The following is an 18,665-nucleotide window of genomic DNA, read 5'->3' on the forward strand; positions in this document are numbered from 1 at the left end:
TTATAACAGCAAAAAATTAGAAACAATGAAAATGTCTACTAGCAGGGAAAAAATAAATAAATTATGATATAGTCACGAAGTGGAATGCATTGCAGAGTGACTTCTTTCTTTCAGTCTTAGTCATTTATCATCCAGCTGATGCTTTTGGGCCTATCTTTTCCTAATCAAGAGACCCGCCAACATGTTTTACTAAATGGAATAAGATCTACCATAAAGACATGCTATTTAAATCCTTTAGGGATGAAAGTATCTAGAGTTAAGTTTTTCAATAACTTTTAAAAATATTGTATATTATACTACACATTGTAATTTGTAGATTATATAACACATAAACATCTATTACACAATAAATTAAACAAATGGTAAATATCCATCTAGTATCTCTTGCATCCTTCACTTTCCCCATTTATCCCCAGTTGCTGCCCATTAGCTGACCAAGCAGCGTAGAGTTTGACTCAGTTCATTTCAAAGGGACACAGACCTGCTCCCAAATCCGAAGGTGTGAAAGAACCAGAGTGCATGATCTGTCCACTAGGGAAGACCTATTGTCTTCCAGCAGTGCTTCAGTTGTTGCTACCTGGAGTCACGTTGAATCATGGGCATCTATGCAGCCTAATCTATATTGTCCATAATTGCAAGACTGCCCCTACTGGGCCTCAACTTTGTCTGGACCACAGGGATACTCGCAGGGCACTTAATCCCACTTCCCTTCTACGTGGTTTCCATGGGTTTCTCGTCAAAGGCTTAGCCACCACTCCTAAAGTGCATTTACTGTATCTGAGTGACTGAGTTAGGAAGAGGAGCACCTGGTTCAATAATGAATCCAGGTAGCAACAACTGAAGCAATGATGGGAGAGAACAGGACTTCCCTAGCGACTGATCACGTAACCTGTTCTTTCTCAACTTGCCATTTGGGAGTAGGTCTGTCTCCCTAACCACATGCTGTTCTGTGGCTATATATTTGTAGGCCAAAACGCTACAGGAGAGAACAGCCTCCAAAGAGATACTTTAACTCACTGATTCTCAACCCTACATTACCTAGGGATCTTTATATAATGCTGACAGCCAGGTCCAACCCCCTGAGATCCTGATCCAATTGGGCTGCATTGAAAAACATTTAAAATGATTTTATTTAATCATCAGAATAACTACAGAGGAATAGGGATGAAGAATTGAAGGGCTTAAAAACCTCAGAATGAATGCCCAAGTCTCCTGCCTATGGGGGCCTTGCTATTCCGCCACTCACTCCCTTGCTTTGCAATGAGACGTAAAGTTCAAGCACCAGAATGTTGCTGAGCTCTGGTATGGATTTGAGCACCTGGATTCGTCTGTTTTAGGATGGTGCTCAGAAGTGTGACTGACATACAGCATACCTTACAAGCTGGAAGGGTCTGGATTCTCCATTCAGATCACAATTTGAGACCCATCAGACACTCCTGCTGGGAGAGAGGAAAAAGCACACTGTTCAATACTTTGTCTTAAAATGTAAAGTTAATGGAGCAGCCTGACTAATATAATGAATTTATTTTGATCTATAACATACTGTTTGATATGTTAGAATGAATTTTAAATTAGCTACAGTAAACAGCAAAGAAATGTACTAAGTTCATTCTAGAAACAGCTTTTAAAAAATAACCAGAATAATTTTTCAGTTTTACATGGAATTCAGATACCAGTAGAAGGAGCTATTGTTGGATGGTTCAGTTGTACGATTAGATGCTCTTTTGGACAGGATCTGTGAGCACTGGATGTAGATTACTAAGCCATTTACAATTCATTACTGCATTATAGGTATTAATATCACTTTCATTTTTATCACATCTTGGGGCCAAAAATTTTTTTAAAAGGTCATTTAGCTTTCAGAAACCTATGAATTATGGTGAAAGCATTGTTCTTTCTCTGACTTTAATGTGCTCGTTTAGAGAAAAGTTACAGGAAAATACTTTCACTTAAGCTCTGAATCTGACCCTCCTGTAATCCCTCACATAAAATAACTTGTCATTAATGACTTCTTGTATTCTCTGTGCTCATTGCTGATTACATAAATATTTTCTTAACTTACAATAGCATTCAGAGTAAAAGGATGTTTATCGTTTTTAGAATAATAAAACTCCAATTGTAAAAACTCAGGGACTGACTCACCAGAACGATTTAAGATTAGAATTCTTGAATCAATCAGAGAGGACAAGGAGAATTTACCTGCTAAGTGTCAAGCACAGAAAACAGAGCCATTTGGTTTTCATTCTAACAAGAATAAAATAAAATGTTGACCTGTTGCCTTGTTGGGTGACTTTCAAAAGATACCTAAGGTGAGAAAGTGGTTAATGATCAATACATTTTAACTATAGTAGGAGAGAAAACTTTGTTTAAAAATGTGAGGGATTCGGCCTGGCACAGTGGCTCATGCTTGTAAGCCCAGCACTTTGGGGGGCCGAGGCAGGCAGAGCACGAAGTCAAGAGATCAAGACCATCCTGGTCAACATAGTGAAACCCCGTCTCTACTAAAAATACAAAAATTAGCTGGCCGTGGTGGTGTGCGCCTGTAGTCCCAGTTACTCAGGAGGCTGAGGCAGGAGAATGACTTGAACAGAGGTTGCAATGAGCTGAGATCACGCCACTGCATTCCAGCCTGGCAACAGAGTGAGACTCTGTCTCAAAACAAAACAAACAAACAAAAAATGTGAAGGATTCAAACACAGCACTTCTCTAACTAGCTGCTAATTATTTATTCCCCATTTCATTTTCATTACTTAAGAATCAAAGAAAATAATATTTTATTTGTTTTTTATTTTGTGTATTTTTAATTTTTGTGGGTACATAGTAGGTGTATATATTTATGGGGTACATGAGATGTTTTGATACAGGAATGCAATGTGTAATAATCATGTCATGGAAAATGGGGTATCCTTCCCTCAAGCTTTTATTCTTTGTGTTACAAACAATCCAATTATGTTCTTTAGTCATTTTAAAATGTCTAATTAAATTATTATTGGCTATAGATACTCTGTTGTTCTATCAAATACTAGGTCTTATTCATCTTTTCTAGCTATTTTTTTTGTACCCATTAACTATCCTTGCCTCCCCACCAACAGCTCTCTACCCTTTTCAGCCTCTGGTAACCATCCTTCTACTCTCTATCTCTATGAGTTCAATTGTTTTGATTTTTAGATCCTATAAATAAGTTGGAACATGCAGTGTTTGTCTCTCTGTGCCTGCCTTATTTCACCTAACGTAATGGTCTCCGGTTCCATCCATGTTGTTGCAAATGACAGGATCTCATTCCTTTTTGTGGCTGAATAGTACTCCATTGTGTATATGTACCACCTTTTCTTTATTCATTCATCTGTTGATGGACACTTAGGTTGCTTTCAAATTGTGGCTATTGTGAACAGTGCTGCAACAAACATGGGAGTGCAGCTATTTCTTCAGTATGCTGATTTGCTTTCTCTTGGGTGTGTACCCAGCAGTGGGATTGCTGGATCACATCGTAGCTCTATTATTAGTTTTTTGAGGAACCTCTAGACTAGTTTTTTTATTTTTATTTTTTGAGACGGAGTTTTGCTCTTTTACCCAGGCTGGAGTGAAGTGGCGCAATCTCGGCTCATTGCAACCTCTGCTCTCCGGGTTCAAGCAATTCTCCTAACTCAGCCTCCCAAGTAGCTGGGATTATAGGTGTCCACCACCATGCCCGGCTAATTTTTTGTATTTTTAGTACAGACAGGGTTTCACTGTGTTGGCCAGGCTGGTCTCAAACTCCTGAACTCAGGTGATCCACCCACCTCAGCCTCCGAAAGTGCTAGAGTTACAGGTGTGAGCCACCATGCCTGGCCCAAACTGTTCTTCATAGCGGTTGTATTAATTTACATTCCCACCAAGAATGTATGAGGGTTTCCTTTTCTCTGCATCCTGGCCACCATTTATTATTGTCTGTCTTTTGGATAAAAGCCATCTTAACTGAGGTGAGATGATATCTCATTGTAGTGTTGATTTGCATTTCTCTGATGATCAGTGATGTTGAGCACCTTTTCAAATGCCTCTTTGCTATTTGCATTCTTCTTTGGAGAAATGTCTATTCAAATCTTTGTCCATTTTTAAAATTGGATTATTAGATTTTTTCCTATAGAGTTGTTTCAGCTCCTTATGTATTCTGATTATTAATCTCTTGTCAGATGAGTAGTTTGCAAATATTTTCTCCCATTCTGTGGGTTTACTTTTCACATTGTTGATTGTTTCCGTCAATCTTATTAGTCAAGAAATTTTTGCTCAGACCAATGTCCTGGAGAGTTTCATCAATTTTTTTTTAGTAGTTTCATAGTTTGAGGTCTTAGATTTAACTTTTTAATCCATTTTCATTTTATTTTTGTCTATGGTGAGAGTTAAGGGTCTAGTTTCATTCTTATGCATATGGATATCCAGTTTTCCCAGCACCATTTATCGAAGAGACTGTTCTTTCTCAAGTATATGTTCTTGGTGCCCAGTGAATGTTCTTGGTGTATGTTAAAAATGAATTCACTGTAGGAGTGTGGATTTATTTCTTGATTCTCTGTTCTCTTCCATTGGTCTGTGTGTCTGTTTTCATGCCAGTACCATGTTGTTTTGATTACTATGGCTCTGTGGTATAATTTGAAGTCAGGTAATATGATTCCTCCAGTTTTGTTCTTTTTGCTCAAAATAACTTTGGCTATTCTGGGTCTTTCGTGGTTCCATAAAAATTTTAGGACTGGTCTTTCTGTTTCTGTGGAGAATGTCATTGGTATTTTGATAGAGATTGCATTGAATCTGTAGATTGCTTTAGATAGTATGGACATTTTAACAATATTGATTCTTTCAATCCATGAACACAGAACACTTTTCCTTTTTTTGTGTCCTCTTCCATTTCTTTCAGCAATGTTTTATAGTTTTCACTGTAGAGATTTTTCACTTCTTTGGTTAATTCCTAGGTACTTAATTTTATTTGTGGCTATTATAAATGCAATAACTTTTTAAATTTCTTTTTCTGATTGTTCCCTGTTGGCATACAGAAATGCTACTGATTTTTGTATGTTGACTTTGTATCCTGCAACTTTACTGAATTTATTGATCAGTTCTAATAGTTTTTTAATGGAGTCTTTAGGTTTTTCCAAATTTAAGATGATATCATCTGTAAATAAGGATAACTTGACTTCTTCCTTTCCAATTTAAATGCCATTTCTTTCTTTCCTTTGTGTAATTGCTCTATCTAGGACTTCCAGTACTATGCTGAATAACAGTGGTAAAAGTGGGTATTCTTGTCTTATACAAGGTCTTAGAGAAAAGGCTTTCATTTTTTCCCCATTGAGTGTGATACTAGCTGCAAGTCCTTTTTATGTGGCTTTTACTGTGTTGTGGTATACCCAGTTTTCTGAGGGTATTTTTTTTAATCCTGAAGAAACATTGAGTTTTATCAAATGCTTTTTCAATGTCAATTGAAATGATCATATGGTTTTTGTCCTTCATTCTGTGGTTATGATGTATCACATTGATTTGTATAAGTTGAACCATCCTTGCATCCCTGAAATAAATCCCAGTTGATCATGATGAATGATCTTTTTAATGTGTTGTTGAACTTGGTTTGCTAGTATGTTTTTGAGGATTTTTGCATCAATATTCATCAGAGATATTGGCCTGTGTTTTCTTTCTTTGAGTGTCTTTATCTGTTTTCAGTATCAGGGTAATATTGTTCTTGTAGAATGAGTTTGGAAGTATTCCCTCCTCCTCTATTTTCCAGGGTAGTTGGAGTAGCATTGGTATTAGTTCTTTAAATGTCTGGTAGAATTTAGCAGTGTAGCCATCAGTCCCTGGACTTTTCTTTCCTGGGGGACTTTTTGTTATGGTTTCAATCTCTTTACTTATTATTGGTCTGTTCAGGTTTTAGATTTCTTCCTGATTCAATCTTGGTAGGTTGTATGTGTCTAGGAATTTTTCCATTTCTTCTAGATTTTCCAAATTTTTGACATAGTTGCTCATGGTAGCCACTTATGAGCCTTTGAATTTCTGCAGTATCAGTAGTCATGTCTCCTTTTCCATTTCTGATTTTGTTTATTTGGATCTCCTCTTGTCTTTCCCTAGTTAGTCTGGCTAAAGGTTCATCAATTTTGCTTAACTTTCCAGAAAACTTACTTCTTGTTTCATTTTTTTTTGTATTTTCTTCTCTTCAATTTCATTTATTTTTGCTCTGATCTTATTATTTCTCTTCTTCTACTAATTTTGGGTTTGATTTGATTTTGCTTTTCTAGTTCTTTTATTTTTATTTTTTATTATACTTTAAGTTCTAGGGTATGCGTGCACAACGTGCAGGTTTGTTACATATGTATACATGTGTCATGTTGGTGTGCCGTACCTGTTAACTTGTCATTTACATTAGGTATATCTCCTAATGCTATCCCTCACCACTCCCCCCACCCCATGGCAGGCCCCGGTGTGTGATGTTTCCCACCCTGTGTCTAAGTGTTTTCATTGTTCGATTCCCACCTATGAGTGAGAACATGCAGTGTTTGGTTTTTTGTCCTTGTGATAGTTTTCTCAGGATGATGGTTTCTAGCTTCATCCATGTCCCTACAAAGGACATGAACTCATCTTTTATATGGCTGCATAGTATTCCACGGTGTATATATGCCACATTTTCTTAATCCAGTCTATCATTGATGGACATTTGTGTTGATTCCAAGTCTTTGCTATTGTGAATAGTGCCACAATAAATATATGTGTGCATGTGTCTTTATAGCAGCATGATTTATAATTCTTTGGGTATATGCCCAGTAATGGGATGGCTGGGTCAAATGATATTTCTAGTTCTAGATTCTTGAGGAATTGCTAGACTGTCTTCCACAATGGTTGAACTAGTTTACAGTCCCACCAACAGTGTAAAAGTGTTCCTATTTCTCCCCATCCTCTCCAGCACCTGTTGTTTCCTGACTTTTTAATGATCGCCATTCTAACTGCTGTGAGATGGTATCTCATTGTGATTTTGATTTGCATTTCTCTGATGGCCAGTGATGATGAGCATTTTTTCATGTGTCTGTTGGCTGCATAAATGTCTTCTTTTGCAAAGTGTCTGTTCATATCCTGTGCCCACTTTTTGATGGGGTTGTTTGATTTTTTCTTGTAAATTTGTTTGAGTTCATTGTAGATTCTGGATATTAGCCCTTTGTCAGATGGGTACATTGCAAAAATTTTCTCCCATTCTGTAGCTTGCCTGTTCACTCTGATGGTAGTTTCTTCTGTTGTGCAGAATCTCTTTAGTTTAATTAGATTCCATTTGTCAATTTTGGCTTGTGTTATTGTTGCTTTTGGTGTTTTAGACATGAAGTCCTTGCCCATGCCTATGTCCCAAATGGTATTGCCTAGGTTTTCTTCTAGGGTTTTTATGGTTTTAGGTCTAACATTTAAGTCTTTAATCCATCTTGAATTAATTTTTGTGTAAGGTGTAAGGAAGGGATCCAGTTTCAGCTTTCTACATATGGCTAGCCAGTTTTCCCAGCACCATTTCTTAAATAGGGAATCCTTTCCCCATTTCTTGTTTTTGTCAGGTTTGTCAAAGATCAGATAGTTGTAGATGTGTGGTATTATTTCTGAGGGCTCTGTTCCATTCCATTGGTCTATATCTCTGTTTTGGTACCAGTACTGTGCTGTTTTGGTTACCGTAGACTTGTAGTATAGTTTGAAGTCAGGTAGTGAGATGCCTCCAGCTTTGTTCTTTTGGCTTAGGATTGACTTGGCAAGGCGGGCTCTTTTTTGGTTCCATATGAACTTTAAAGTAGTTTTTTTCCAATTCTGTGAAGAAAGTCATTGGTAGCTTGATGGGGATGGCATTCAATCTATAAATTACCTTGGGCAGTATGGTCATTTTCAGGATATTGATTCTTCCTATCCACGAGCATGGAATGTTCTTCCATTTCTTTGTGTCCTCTTTTATTTCGTTGAGCAGGGTTTTTTAGTTCTCCTTGAAGAGGTCCTTCACATCCCTTGTAAGTTGGATTCCTAGGTATTTTATTCTCTTTGAAGCAACTGTAAATGGGAGTTCACTCATGATTTGGCTCTCTGTTTGTCTGTTATTGGTGTATAGGAATGCTTGTGATTTTTGCACATCGATTTTGTATCCTGAGACTTTGCTGAAGTTGCTTATCAGCTTAAGGAGATTTTGGGCTGAGATAATGGGGTTTTCTAAATATACAATCATGTCATCTGCAAACAGGGACAATTTGACTTCCTCTTTTCCTAATTGAACACCGTTTATTTCTTTCTCTTGCCTGATTGCCCTGGCCAGAACTTCCAACACTATGTTGAATAATAGTGGTGAGAGAGGGCATCCCTGTCTTGTGCCAGTTTTCAAAGGGAATGCTTCCAGTTTTTGCCCATTTAGTATAATATTGGTTGTGGGTTTGTCATAAATAGCTCTTATTATTTTGAGATACAGCTCATCAATACCTAGTTTATTGAGAGTTTTTAGCATGAAGGGCTGTTGAATTTTGTCGAAGGCCTTTTCTGCATCTATTGAGATAATCATGTGGTTTTTCTTTGGTTCTGTGTATATGATGCATTATGTTTATTGATTTGCATATGTTGAACCAGCCTTACAACCCACGGATGAAGCCAGCTTGATCGTGGTGGATAAGCTTTTTGATGTGCTGCTGGATTCGGTTTGCCAGTATTTTATTGACGATTTTTGCAACGATGTTCATCAGGGATATTGGTCTAAAGTTCTCTTTTTTTTGTTGTGTCTCTGCCAGGCTTCAGTATGAGGATGATGATGGCCACATAAAATTAATTAGGGAGTATTCCCTCTTTTTCTATTGATTGGAATAGTTTCAGAAGGAATGGCACCAGCTACTCTTTGTACCTCTGGTAGAATTCAGCTATGAATCCATCTGGTCCTGGACTTTTTTTGTTGGTGGGCTATTAATTATTGCCTCAATTTCAGAACCTGTTATTGATCTATTCAGGGATTCAACTTCTTCCTGGTTTAGTCTTGGGAGGGTGTATGTGTCCACGAATTTATCCATTTCTTCTAGATTTTCTAGTTTGTTTGCATAGAGGTGTTTATAGTATTCTCTGATGGTAGTTTGTATTTCTGTGGGATCGGTGGTGATATTTCCTTTATCATTTTTTATTGCATCTATTTGATTCTTCTCTCTTTTCTTCTTTATTAGTCTTGCTAGCGGTCTATCAATTTTGCTGATCTTTTCAAAAAAACAGCTCCTGGATTCATTGATTTTTTTGAAGGGTTTTTTGTGTCTCTATTTCCTTCAGTTCTGCTCTGATCTTAGTTATTTCTTGCCTTCTCCTAGCTTTTCAATGTGTTTGCTCTTGCTTCTCTAGTTCTTTTAATTGTGATGTTAGCGTGTCAATTTTGGATCTTTCCTGCTTTCTCTTGTGGGCATTTAGTGCTATAAATTTCCCTCTACACACTGCTTTAAATGTGTTCCAGAGATTCTGGTATGTTGTGTCTTTGTTCTCATTGGTTTCAAAGAACATCTTTATTTCTGCCTTCATTTCATTATGTACCCAGTAATCATTCAGGAGCAGGTTGTTCTGTTTCCATGTAGTTGAGCAGTTTTGAGTGAGTTTCTTAATCATGAGTTCTAGTTTGATTGCACTGTGGTCTGAGAGACGGCTTGTTATAATTTCTGTTCCTTTACATTTGCTGAGGAGTGCTTTACTTCCAACTATGTGGTCAATTTTCCAATAAGTGTGATATGGTGCTGAGAAGAATGTATATTCTGTTGATTTGGGATGGAGAGTTCTGTAGATGTCTATTAGGTCTGCTTGGTGCAGAGCTGAGTTCAATTTCTGGATATCCTTGTTAAATTTCTGTCTCGTTGATCTGTCTAATATTGACAGTGGGGTGTTAAAGTCTCCCACTATTATTTTGTGGGAGTCTAAATCTCTCTGTAGGTCTCTAAGGACTTGCTTTATGAATCTGGTTGCTCCTGTATTGGGTGCATATATATTTAGGATAGTTAGCTCTTCTTGTTGAATTGATCCCTTTACCATTATGTAATGGCCTTCTTTGTCCCTTTTGATATTTGTTGGCCTAAAGTCTGTTTTATCAGAGGCTAGGATTGCAACCCCTGCTTTTTTTTGTTTTCCATTTGCTTGGTAGATCTTCCTCCATCCCTTTATTTTGAGCCTACGTGTGTCTCTGCATGTGAGATGGGTCTTCTGTATACAGCACACTGATGGATCTTGACTCTTTATCCAATTTGCCAGTCTGTGTCTTTTAATTGGAGTGTTTAGCCCATTTACATTTAAGGTTAATATTGTTATGTGTGAATTTGATCCTGTCATTATGATGTTAGCTGGTTATTTTGCTCGTTAGTTGATGCAGTTTCTTCCTAGCATTGATGGTCTTTACAATTTGGCATGTTTTTGCAGTGGCTGGTACTGGTTGTTCGTTTCCATGTTTAGTGCTTCCTTCAGGAGCTCTTGTAAGGCAGGCCTGGTGGTGACAAAATCTCTCAGCATTTGCTTGTCTGTAAAGGATTTTATTTCTCCTTCACTTATGAAGCTTAGTTTGGCTGGATATGAAATTCTGGGTTGAAGATTCTTTTCTTTAAGAATGTTGAATATTGGTCTTCACTCTCTTCTGGCTTGTAGAGTTTCTGCTGAGAGATCAGCTGTTAGTCTGACGGGCTTCCCTTTGTGGGTAACCCGACCTTTCTCTCTGGTTGCCCTTAACATTTTTTCCTTCATTTCAACTTTGGTGAATCTGACAATTATGTGTCTTGGAGTTGCTCTTCTTGAGGATTATCTTTGCAACGTTCTGTGTATTTCCTGAATGTGAATGTTGTCCTGCCTCACTAGGTTGGGGATGTTCTCCTGGATAAAATGCTGAAGAGTGTTTTCCAACTTGGTTCCATTCTCCCCGTCACTTTCAGGTACACCAATCAGACATAGATTTGGTCTTTTCACATAGTCCCATATTTCTTGGAGGCTTTGTTCATTTCTTTTTACTCTTTTTTTCTCTAAACTTCTCTTCTCACTTCATTTCATTCATTTGATCTTCAGTCACTGATACCCTTTCTTCCACTTGATCAGATCAGCTACTGAAGCTTGTGCGTGCATCACATAGTTCTCGTGCCATAGTTTTCAGCTCCATCAGGTCATTTAGGGACTTCTGTACACTGTTTATTCTAGTTAGCCATTTGTCTAATCTTTTTTCAAGGTTTTTAGCTTCTTTGCGATGGGTTCGAAAATTCTCCTTTAGCTCAGAGAAGTTTGTTATTACCAATCATCTGAAGCCTTCTTCTCTCAACTCATCAAAGTCATTCTCCGTCCAGCTTTGTTCCATTGCTGGCAAGGAGCTGCATTCCTTTGGAGGAGAAGAGGCACTCTAATTTTTAGAATTTTCAGCTTTTCTGCTCTGGTTTCTCCCCATCTTTGTGGTTTTATCTACCTTTGGTCTTTGATGATGGTGATGTACAGATGGAGTTTTGGTGTGGATGTCCTTTCTGTTTGTTAGTTTTCCTCCTAACAGTCAGGACCCTCAGCTGCATGTCTGTTGGAGTTTGCTGGAGGTCCACTCCAGACCCTGTTTGCCTGGGTATCACCAGCGGAGGCTGCAGAACAGCAAATATTGCAGAATGGCAGATGTTGCTGCCTGATCCTCCCTCTGGAAGCTTCGTCTCAGAGGTGCACCCAGCTGTATGAGGTGTCAGTTGGCCCCTAGTGGGAGGTGTCTCCCAGTTAGGCTACTCGGGGGTCAGGGACCCACTTGAGGAGGCAGTCTGTCCATTCTCAGATCTCAAACTCCATGCTGGGAGAACCACTACTCTCTTCAAAGCTGTCAGACAGGGATGTTTAAGTCTGCAGGAGTTTCTGTTGCCTTTTGTTCAGCTATGCCCTGTCCCCAGAGGTGGAGTCTACAGAGGCAGGCAGGCTTCCTTGAGCTGTGGTGGGCCCCACCCAGTTCAAGCTTCCCAGCTGCTTTGTTTACCTACTCAAGCCTCAGCAATGGGGGACGCCCCTCCCTGAGCCTCGCTGCTGCCTTGCAATTCAATCTCAGACTGCTGTGCTACCAGTGAGCGAAGTTCCGTGGGCTTCGGACCCTCTGAGCCAGGCACAGGATATAATCTCCTGGTGTGCCGTTTGCTAAGGCCGTTGGGAAAGTGCAGTATTAGGGTGGGAGTGTCCCGATTTTCCAGGTACCGTCTGTCATGGCTTCCCTTTGCTAGGAAAGGGAATTCCCTGACCCCTTGCACTTCCTGGGTGAGGTGATGCCTTGCCCTGCTCTGTGGCCTGCACCTACTGTCTGACAAGCCCCAGTGAGATGAACCTGGTACCTCAGTTGGAAATGCAGAAATCACCTGTCTTCTGCGTCGCTCATGCTGGGAGCTGCAGACTGGAGCTGTTCCTATTTGGCCATCTTAGAACTTCCTCCCCTTTTCTAGTTCTTTAAGATGCATTGTTAGGCTGTTTATTTGAAGATTTTCTTCTTTTTTATGTAGGGACATACAGTTGTAAACTCCCCTGTTAGTACTGCTTTTGCTGTATTCCATAGGTTTGGTATGTTGTGTTTCCTTTATCATTTGTTTCAGGAAATTTTTCAATATATTTCCTAATTCTTTATTGACTTGCTGGTCATTTAGGTACATATTGTTTAATTTCCATGTATTTGTATAATTTCAAAGTTCCTCTTGTTATTGATTTTTAGTTTTATTCCACTATGGTCAGAAAAGATGCTTGATATTATTTCAAGATTTTTTCAATGTTTTAAGACTTATTTGGGATTTAAAATATGGTCTATCCTTGAGAATGATTCGTGTGCTGAGGAAAATAATTTGTAGTCTGCAGTCATTTGATGAAATGTTCTGTAAATGTCTATTAGGTCCATTTAGTCTATAGCGCAGATTAAGTCCAATGTTTCTTTGTTAATTTTCTGTCTGGAAGATCTGTCTAATGCTGAAAGTAGGGTGTTGAAGTCTCCAGCTATTATTATATTGGGGCCTGTCTCTCTCTTTAGTGCTAATAATATTTGCTTTACATATCTGGGTGCTCTAGTGGTGGGTGCATATACATTTATAATTGCTATATCTACTGCTGAATTGACCCCTTTATCATTATATAGTGACCTTCTTTGTCCCTTCTTATAGTTTTTATCTTAAAAACTATTTTGTCTGATATAAGTATAGCCAATCCTGATCTTTTCTGATTTCCATTGACATGGAATATCTTTCCATATCTTTATTTTCAGTCTATGTGTGTCTTTATTGATGAAATGTGTTTCTTATAGACAATAGACCATTTTGTCTTGTATTTTTAAATATATTCAGTCACTCCATGTCTTTTGATTGGAAAGTTTAATTCATTTACATTTAATGTCACTATTGATAAGTAAGGACTTACTCCTGCCATTTTGTTATTTGTTTTCTGGTTGCTTTGTGGTCCCCTCTCCCTTCTTTCTTTCCTTCCTGTCTAGAAGGAGCCAATATTTAACATAAGAGAGATTAGAGGGTGGATTGATTTGATGAACATTCAATTTTATTTCAGCATCTGGGAGCATTACAGAATTATTTGGTTGTCAGTATGTATAATTCTAGAATTTGATCACATGAATATTATAATCATAATACATTAAAGGAAACATTAATAAAGAGAAGTTGACAGCATAATATTTATTGGAAATCGAATTCAAACCAGGCAGCTTCTGGTTCAAATGTTACTTAGACAGGAGTTGTGATCTGTGCTCATCTTGGCTAAAGACCATTACATTTCCTAAAATAAGTATCTAAGAACATTTTGCTTGTGATGAACATTTACACTGGAATATATATTATGGAAAATATTTTTTGCATCATAAATCAATAATGAAATAGCCTAATTCTCATTGATCTGTGGCTAAATGGAAAGTGGGCCACAGCTGGAGACATGCGCATAGAAAAACCTGAAGCCTCCTGGATCTCGTGGGTTGTCACTTCACACAGAATGTTTCTGGGCAGGAGCTTTCTCTTTTCTGGGGTTCCTATATCTAGGGAATGTGAGATGAACTCAAAGAAAGCATACACTCTTGTCACTTTTAAAGATCCAAGGTTAATCAAGTCAATAGACTATACTGAAAGAAGACACTAAATCTTTACTGAGTTTCTATTAGTTAATAATGAAGAATGATTAATAAACTCTCAGATGTCAGGTTTGTGAATATTTTTAAGCAATCCTTTCTTTTGTGGAACATTTTACCATGAGTAAGAAAGAGTAATTCCCTTAAATAATCTACTAGCAGCAAAAAAGCAAACCAAAAATTAGCAAAGAATGGTAACAATAACTATGATGTCTCAGTCTAATTCTGTTAAGAGACAGGTTTAGTATGCTCCAAGGCCAGAGAACAACTTGAAACAAAAGAAACCATAAAAACACAGTCCCCAAACTGTAAGAAGACCCTAAAAACTCATTCTTCAAAAGCCATTTTGCAGGTCGATGGCTAGCCCAGAGAAGGCAGAGCACAAGCTTTGGCGTCAGGTAGAGCAGCAGAGGTTTAAATTTGATGTCTCACAGATAGTGGCTGTGCAACCTTAGGCAAGTTAATACACTGAGGATGATTTGTTTGTTTCCAAAGTGAGGATGATAGTGAAATTAGAATAATGTGCAGTTAATCATTATTATTCATAGAGTACACATTTGCAAATGTACATACTCACTAAAATTTATGTGTAGCCCCCAAATTAATACTCAGCAGTGCTTTAGTGGTCATTTGTGGGCATGTGCATGCACAGAGCCATGGAAATTCTCAGATATGCGAAGCCATATTCCCAGCTGAGAAAGAACAAGGTGTCGACAACATGCCAACATGCATGATGCTCAGCCTTCTTTTTGCAGCTCTCATACTATAAATAAGCATTTCTTAGGGTACATTTAGTGCCATGTTTTTCTGATTTTTGTGCTTTTTTGGGTGATTTTGCTATTTAAAATAGCCCATGCCTAGTTCTGAAGTGCTGTCTAAGTGTTACTGAGCACAAGAAGGCTGTGACATGCCTTACAGGGAAAATATGTATGTTAGCTAAGCTTCATTCAGGCATATGTTATAGTGCTGTTGGCTGTGAGTTCAAGGTTAATGAATCAACTATATACTAAATAAGATATTATTGAACACAAACACACCTAGAACAAGGTTGTTTATTGATGAAAATGCTGTCACCAGAGGCTTGCAGTTCCCTAAACCTATATTTCCCCTAGTAACAATTGTTCAGTATTAGCAGCGACTTTATAGAACATAACTACTGTGAATAATGAGAAGCAACTATATATGAAGTGTCTGTACACTTTGGATTTAAGCCTATTTCAAAATTGGAATTTCTTCCAGCCAACTTGTTGGACCTAAAATATAATGGTATGAATCTGGTTTCTCTCCATTTTCTCAATCTCTATCAGCCCCAACATTATCCTCTGGCCTTTTTTACACGGTAGAATAGATTATGCTGCAATAAATTTTTTTAGAGAAACATATTCATTAAGTATAGAATGTATGTCAAGCACTTTGCTAAGAAATAGATGCCCTGCAGCTGCTTGGAGATCTGGTAAGATAGAGACATACGTATCAGTTCACAGTTGAACATGGCCATGATGTGATGGATTATGGACAAAGCACAGTGGCGGCACAGAGGATGGACCAGTTGAATGGCTTTGATGGGAGAGGGATAGAGGAAGAGAGGGCTTAATGTGGGATGTGGCATTTTGCCTGGGCTTTAATGTATATAATAACGTTCACCAGGCAAAGAAGGTAAAAGCAGACCAAGAGAAGAGAATTTCATGTGAAAAGACACGAAGGTGTAAAAGAATATCTTATGGTCAGTGTGGCTGGAAGGCAGAGTGTGAAGTGGGTGCAGGGGAGGAGGGAGGACCAGGGAGAGGGGCAGGGAGTGCCTAGAGATGAGCCTTGCAGGAGAAGCTGAGACCATATTGTGAGGGCCAGGTATCCAGGATAATTTAATAGAGATTATTAGGCAGATTTTTAAAATAATTTTTAATGTGAAAAAATACATATATTAAAATTTGCAAAATAAAAATGTATACTTTAAACATTCTTTTAAAGTGAATACTCACGTAACCATCCCTGGGTCAGAAAACAGAACATTTCCAGACCCCTAGAAGCTTGCTTCCACAAGCTTCTTTCTAACTCCAATTCCTTCCCCCATAATAAGGGTAAACTCTGTAATGAATTTTATGGTCATCACATCCTGGCTTTTCTTTATGGTCTCACCACCTATGGTAGGCAGAATAATGATCTCCCCAAATCTGAGCGCCCATGTCCTAGTCTCCCGGAACCTGTGACTGTGTTATCTTATATGACAAAAGAGACCTTGCAGATGTGATTAAAATAGGGATCTTGAGATGGGAGAGCACCCTCGATTACCTAGGTGGACCCAGTGTAAACTCAGGTGTCCTTAAAAGTGAAAGAGGGAGGCAGGATGGTCAGAGAAGGAGACAGGAAAACAGAAGCAGATGGCAAAGTGATCTGATTGCTGGAAAGGAGCCACACGAGAAGGAACACAGGAAGCCTCAAGAAACTGAAAAAGGCTAAGAATGGATTATCCTCTAGAACCTCCAGAAGAAACACCATTCTTCCGGCCTCTTATTTTTTTGAATTTATTTTTATTTATTTATTTTTATTTTTTGAGATGGATTCTCGCTCTGTCACCCAGGCTGGAGTGCAGTAACGCAATCTTGGCTCCCTGCAACCTCCACCTCCTATGTTCAAGCGATTCTCCTGCCTCAGCCTCCCGAGTAGCTGGGATTACAGGCACCCACTATCATGCTCAGCTAAATTTTTGTTGTTGTTGTTGTTTTTGTATTTTTAGTAGAGACGGGAGTTCACCATGTTGGCCAGGCTGGTCTCGAACTCCTGACTTCACGTGATCTGCTTGCCTCGGCCTCCCAAAGCGCTGGGATTACAGGCGTGGATTACACACCCAGCGTGGCCTCTTAAATTTAGCTCCATCATACCCATTTCAGACTTTTGTGTTGCCAAACTGTAAGATAATAAGTTTTTGTTGTTTGAAGTCACCAAGTTTATGGTAACTTGCTACAGCAGCAATGGGATACTAATATACCACCCAACATTGCATCCCAAAGCACTATTATTATTATTTTTTTAACTTTCCGTAAGTAGAATCCTTGGGAATATTCTTTCTTGTCTGGCTCCTTTTTCTGCACCCTGTGTCGTTGGACATAGGTGATTTATTTTGAGGAAGAAGAGTGACAAGACCAGATCTATATTTTAGAAGCTGACTTTGACGTCAGTGTTCCGCCTGGGAGGCATAAAGGCTGAGAGGGGCAGTACCTGCAAAAGGCCAATGCAGCAAGCCTAGCAAGAAATGGCCAGGACTCAAAAAACAAACAGTGGAGGCAGAGACTGGGGAGGAGGGCTCATAACTGAGTTTAGAACACAGAATTGACAGGAATTGATGTCCAAATAGATGTAAGGGATGAGACGGTAGCTAAGAATAATTCCAAATACTCTAGTTATACAACTGTGGGGGTGGGATGTGGTGGACACAGGAGAAATTGCTGGTATAAGAAGAAGGATAATGTCTTCAGTTTGAAATCTTTGAAGTGCATACCAGCAGATGTTTCCAGATATCAAAAAGTTTCACCTGCAGATAATATTCCACCTGCTGGGTTGACCTTCTTTTTGGTCAAAAAGATGTAGAGGGAGCAACAGAAACTTCAATGAACGAATCCAATCTTAAAATACAATGGGGATGCCCTACCTTATCCTCAATAATGGATAATTACTTTGTTGTTCAATAGAAGTTAATTTCTACTCCCTCTTTTCCACTCCAATCACATAACAGGTGTAATTATATCTCACACTCAGGGTGATATAATTAATATAAACCTTTGTAGAGGCGCATTTCCAGAGTCTTCTTAGGCAGATGATTTAGGCACTTGTCAGGTTTATCACACAATAGATAAATGTTTTCTTCATGTAGCTTAATATAATAGGGTATCTGCCTCTGAATGGGAGTGTTTCCAGAGAGTCTAGGCAAACAGTCCGTTTATTGCATCTGACAGCTTTATTGCTTTATCAGTTATTTGCTTAGGGAGGATTTTATTATATGTAAAATACTGACATAAATTATGGGGAAGGGAATTGATTTTTTTTACATAGGTTTGATTCATTTTTCATTGTTTGTATGTGCCAAGTTTGATATTGCACATTTTCTCCTAGTGTATTTATTTAGTTTACAAGTTATTTCCCTGGTTCTACAAATAGTGGTATTTAGTTCTCAATTTTATTCCTGTGACTGCACATGTTCTCAAATTAAGTCATATATATAGTTAATACATAAAATATAGCTATAGGTACATATATGAATGAAATATATATCTAATAAAATTAAATACATTAACTCTAAGAAGAGTTTTAGAGTTTGGCACTTCAAAATTCAGAGAGATGTGATGCCAGTTTCCCTCCTGGCAATCAGGAGAAAACCAAGAGTAGAACCCGGCTGGGGAAAGTCATGTAGATCATCACGATCAGGTAGATCCAGGGGGTCAGCCCAGAAAGGACACCTCAAAGCCATTGTCATGGGGCCTGGCCTGAGAAGGTCTGGGTCCAAAAGGCAGACCTGGATCTCAAGCCAAGCAGAGCCAAGAATAGAGAGAATGTGCTCAGTTAGTGGGGAGGTTCAAATAGAAAGATAATAGGCATG

The sequence above is a fragment of the Gorilla gorilla genome, chromosome 11 (genome assembly GCF_029281585.2).
Source record: "Gorilla gorilla gorilla isolate KB3781 chromosome 11, NHGRI_mGorGor1-v2.1_pri, whole genome shotgun sequence".
Lineage (NCBI taxonomy): Eukaryota > Metazoa > Chordata > Mammalia > Primates > Hominidae > Gorilla > Gorilla gorilla.